At 34.0% G+C, this 5,880-nt stretch overlaps 1 non-coding gene across 1 annotated transcript; it reads right to left on the bottom strand.

The window, feature by feature from the left end:
- Positions 1–5,423: 5,423 nt before the first annotated feature.
- On the bottom strand, positions 5,424–5,530 carry LOC112206346 (U6 spliceosomal RNA). Its single transcript, XR_002940569.1, has one exon. It is a non-coding gene; the product is annotated as a U6 spliceosomal RNA (small nuclear RNA).
- Between the last annotated feature and the right edge of the window lie 350 nt (positions 5,531–5,880).

Genomic DNA, 5,880 nt, shown 5'->3' with positions numbered 1-5,880 from the left:
ATTTCTTGCCACAAACAACGAAAACTAGTGGCAGTAGAGCACTATGTTTAATGTACTAAAAGAAAAAAAAAGGCAACTTATAATTCTTTACCCAGCAAAACTATCTTTCAAAAATACCTGTAAAAACTGAAAGAATTTATCACTATCAGACCTGCACAATAAGGAATATTAAAGGAAGTCCTTCAAGCAAAAGAAAAGTAGTATTAGATGGAAATCCTGATCTAAACAAAACAAAGAAGTGCACCAGAAAGGGAAAATACATAAGAAGAGAAAAAAAAAATGTCTTATTATTAAATATTTAAATCTGTTTAATAGATAATTGGATTGTTTAAAGCAAAAATAATAACAATGTATTATAGACTCATAATATTTGTAGAATTAAAATGTATGACAAGAGCATAAAGACAGGGAAATAAGTAATGAAAGTATAGGCTTGTGAGATTCTTACACTGTATGTGAAGTGGTGTAATATCACTTGAAGGCAGACAGAAATAATAAAAATATGTATTTTTAACTTTGAAACCAATCATTAAATTAAATAATACATAATCCTTATTTTGGCTAATTAGGAAAAAAGATACAAAATGGAAAAAAAAATTCCTTCCAAAGAAAGCAGAAAAAGAGAAAAAGGGGAGCAAAGATTAGAAATAAAAAAGAAAACCCACAGCTGTCCCATGTTTAAACACAACCATATGAAAATATATGTGTGTGTATATACATATAAATGTATGTTTATAGAAAATGTTTATATATGTGTCTAAACCCAACCACATAAAAATTTCATTAAATGTGATTTTTTTAAATACCTCAATTAGAAGGCAGACATTGTCAGATTGGATAAAAAAGCAAGAACCCTAAAATCAATGACAACACAAAAATGTCCGCCTTTGCCACTTCTATTCAATGTTGTAATGGAGATTCTAGTCAGGACAATTAGGCAAGAAAAAGAAATAAAATGTATCTAGATTGAAAAGGAGAAAGTAAAAGCTATTTCTATTTCAGATGACATAATCTAGTACGTAAATAATTGTAAAGAACCTCCCCGAACCCATTTGATCTCATACCTGAGTCCAGCAGAATTGCAAGATACCACATTAATCTATAAAGCTCAATTATATTTCTATATCCTAGCAATAACGAATCAGAAAATGAAATTATAAAAACAGTATAATATATATGTACATCTTATGGAAATACACAATTGCTCAAAATTAATTGAATATTTAGGGATAAATTTAACAAAAAGTGAAAAACTTTTATTCTGAAAACTATAAAACATGGTTGGAAAAAATTAAGGAACACCTTATTAAATGGAAAAGTATCCCATGTTCATGGAGTGGAAGACAATATTGTCAAAATAGCAATACTTGCCAAAGTTATCTACAGATTGAATACAATTTTATAGAAATTTTAGCTGACTTTCTTTTGCAAAAATTGACAAGCTGATCCCAAAATTCATATGGAAATGAGGGAATCCAAATAGCCAAAACAATCTAGGACACATATTTTCTGATTTCAAAACTTACTATAAAGCTACAATAATCAAGACAGTGTAGTATTGATGTGAGGCTGGAAATATAGATCAATGGGATAAAATTGAGAATCCAGAAGTAAACTTTTAGATTTGTGATTAACTGATTTTTCAACAAGGGTTTCAAGACCATTTAAAGGGGAAAGAATAGTCTTTCCAACAAATGGTGCTAGAATAACTAGATATCCACACATAAAAGGAAGAAGTTGGACCCACATCATGCCACAAACAACTCAAAATGGATCAAGGACCTAAATGTATGAGTAAAACTATAAAACTTTTTGAAGAAAACATTGGTATAAATATTCATGACTTTGGATTAAGCAATGATTTTTTAGCTGTGACACCAAATGCAGTGAAAGAAAATGAAAGCTAAGTTGCATTTAATCGAAATAAAAAAGTGTTGCACTGCAAAGGACATCATCAAGAAAGTAAAAAGAACCCACAGAATAAGAGAAAATATCTGCAAATTATGTATCTAATAGGGAATATGTCTCCAGACCACATAAAGAGCTCATATAAAAAGACAACCTAATTAAAAATTGGCAAAGAATTTGAATAACTATTTCTCCAAAGATATACAAATGGCCAGTAAACACATGAAAAGATGATAAATATCATTAGCCATCAGAGAAATAAAAATCAAAAGTGGAATGAGATACCAATTCATATCCACAAGGGTAGCTATAATAAAAAAGATAAACAACAACAAGCATTGCCAAGAATATGGAAGATTTGGAACCCTCATACATTGCTGGTGGCAATGCAAAATGGTGCAGCTGCTATGGAAAACAGTTTAATAGTTTCTCAAAAAGTTAAACATAGACTTAGTGTATAACCCAGCAATTCCACTCCTAGGCATCTACGCAAGAGAAATGAAACATACATCCACACAAAAACACACCCCAGTGTTTATAGCAATATTATTTTTAATAGCCAAAAAGTGGAAACAACCCGAATGTCCATCAACTAACAAATGGATAAACAAAATATATATCCATACAATGGAACATTATTCAGCCATAAAAAGGAATAAAATGCTGACACATGCTACAACATGGATGAAACTTTAAAACATTATGTGAAGCAAAAAAAGTCAGACACAAAAATTCACATATTGTGCAATACCATTTATATGAAATATCCAGAATAGACAAATCCATAGAGACAGAAAGTATGTTAGTGGCTGCCCAGATAGTTGCTAGAGAGGGAGTGGAGAGTGACTACTAATGCCTATGTGGTTTCTTTTTCTTTTAGGGGTAGCAAAAATGTTCTAAAATTAGAGTGTAGACATGCTTGCTCAACTTTGTAATATATACTGAAAATCATTGAATTTGTACACTTTAAATGGATGAATTTCATGGTGTGGAAATTATATCTCATAAAGATGTCAAAATAAATGAATAAGCAAAAAGTGAAGTGAAATACACTGTAATCATGTCTCCCAAAAGATGATCAAATATTTTGCAAATATTTATTCGAACTTCTTTGCCTTTATCATAATGTATACATGTTTTATGATTGTTATTTTTAAAGGGGATTATTCTACAGATACTGTCCAAACATTTTGAAAATCTTATTTTTATGCAGGGAGTACTTTTCATATCAATGTATACATATTTCAGTATTTATAAAGGCTGCAAATTAACCTATTGCATTGGTATCTCATAGTTTATTTAAACATTTGTTTTTTGATGAACATTTAGGGAATTTCTAATGATTTCCTTTTCAAACAAAGCTCCAGTGAATGTCTTTACACATTTATCTTTGAGCAATCGTGTATTTCCATAAGATGTCTTCCTTCAATGAGAATTATCTTCAAAGTTTTTTTTTTTTATTTTTTATTTTTTTGAGATGGAGTCTCACTCTGTCACCCAGGCTGGAGTGCAGTGGCACGATCTCAGCTCACTGCAATCTCCGCCTCCCGGGTTCAAGCGATTCTCCTGCCTCAGCCTCCTGAGTAGCTGGGACTATAGGCGCACACCACCACGCCTGGCTAATTTTTGTATTTTTAGTAGAGATGGGGTTTCACCATGTTGGCCAGGCTGGTCTCAAACTCCTGACCTCAGGTGATCCACCTGCCTCAGCCTCCCAAGGTGCTGGGATTACAGGTGTCAGCCACCGCACCTGGTGTCAAAGTTATTTTTATAAGAAACTAGGAAAAAACTACTTTAAAAATCATATGGCACCAAAAAAGAGCCCGCATTGCCAAGTCAATCCTAAGCCAAAAGAACACAGCTGGAGGCATCGTGCTACCTGACTTCAAACTATACTACAAGGCTACAGTAACCAAAACAGCATGGTACTGGTACCAAAACAGAGATATAGATCAATGGAACAGAACAGAGCCCTCAGAAATAACGCCGCATATCTACAACTATCTGATCTTTGACAAACCTGAGGAAAACAAGCAATGGGGAAAGGATTCCCTATTTAATAAATGGTGCTGGGAAAACTGGCTAGCCATATGTAGAAAGCTGAAACTGGATCCCTTCCTTACACCTTATACAAAAATTAATTCAAGATGGGTTAAAGACTTAAACGTTAGACCTAAAACCATAAAAACCCTAGAAGAAAACCTAGGCATTACCATTCAGGACATAGGTATGGGCAAGGACTTCATGTCTAAAACACCAAAAGCAATGGCAACAAAAGCCAAAATTGACAAATGGGATCTAATTAAACCCAAGAGCTTCTGCACAGCAAAAGAAACTACCATCAGAGTGAACAGGCAACCTACAAAATGGGAGAAAATTTTCACAACCTACTCATCTGACAAAGGGCTAATATCCAGAATCTACAATGAACTCCAACAAATTTACAAGAAAAAAACAAACAACCCCATCAAAAAGTGGGTGAAGGACATGAACAGACACTTCTCAAAAGAAGACATTTATGCAGCCAAAAAACACATGAAAAAATGCTCACCATCACCGGCCATCAGACAAATGCAAATCAAAACCACAATGAGATACCATCTCACACCAGTTAGAATGGCAATCATTAAAAAGTCAGGAAACAACAGGTGCCGGAGAAGATGTGGAGAAATAGGAACGCTTTTACACTGTTGGTGGGACTGTAAACTAGTTCAGCCCTTGTGGAAGTCAGTGTGGCTATTCCTCAGGGATCTAGAACTAGAAATACCATTTGACCCAGCCATCCCATTACTAGGTGTATACCCAAAGGACTATAAATCATGCTGCTATAAAGACACATGCACACATACGTTTATTGTGGCTCTATTCACAATAGCAAAGACTTGGAACCAACCCAAATGTCCAACAATGATAGACTGGATTAAGAAAATGTGGCACATATACACCATGGAATACTATGCAGCCATAAAAAATGATGAGTTCATGTCCTTTGTAGGGACATGGATGAAATTGGAAATCATCATTCTCAGTAAACTATCACAAGAACAAAAAACCAAACACCGCATATTCTTACTCATAGGTGGGAATTGAACAATGAGAACACACGAACACAGGAAGGGGAACATCACACTCTGGGGACTGTTGTGGGGTAGGGGGAGGGGGGAGGGATAGCATTAGGAGATATACCTAATGCTAAATAACGAGTTGATGGGTGCAGCACACCAGCATGGCACATGTATACATATGTAACTAACCTGCACATTGTGCACATGTACCCCGAAACTTAAAGTGTAATAAAAATAAAATAATAATAAAAAGAAACTAGGAGACGCTTATTAGGTGCTGCTAGCTACCTAACAAACTGGAAGCTTTCCACATTTCCATTTTATCTCTTAAAGCCCATCTGTTGTGTAAAGTTTTTTTTTTTCATCTTTTAAGTTCCGGGGTACATGTACAGGATGTGCAGGTTTATTACATAGGTAAACGTGTGCCATGGTGGTTTGCTGCATAGATAAAAAAATATAGAACGCTTTGCAAATTTGCATGTCATCCTTGCACAGGGACCATGTACATCTTCTCTATATCATTCCAATTTTAGTATATTTGCTGCCAAAGTGAGCACTGAAGTTTTTTTCTTAATACATAAATTACCTTTTTGAAAAGGGGAGGTATTTTTTCATATCCATGAATACTTTCATTCTTGTTGAGTGTATCAATTATTAAATATATTCATCATATATTATCTAACTAACTGATTTACATTTTGGGAATAGCTACTAAAAAAGCAAAACAAAACAAAACAAAACTTGCTAGTCCAAATAGTTAAAGCCCAAAGCTAAGATACTCAGTAATTTTTTGTGGGGTTAGAGAGTATACATTATTCAATTGAGGTTCTGATAAACTAGTGTACACATACTGCAAATTTAAGCTGTCCCTAGCCAGCTTGTTAGCCAGTTTGTGTAACCAAACTTT

Source organism: Pan troglodytes, chromosome 17 (genome assembly GCF_028858775.2).
Source record: "Pan troglodytes isolate AG18354 chromosome 17, NHGRI_mPanTro3-v2.0_pri, whole genome shotgun sequence".
NCBI lineage: Eukaryota > Metazoa > Chordata > Mammalia > Primates > Hominidae > Pan > Pan troglodytes.
The sequence above is the reverse complement of the archived record's forward strand: the minus strand, read 5'-3'. Positions and strand labels throughout refer to the sequence as shown.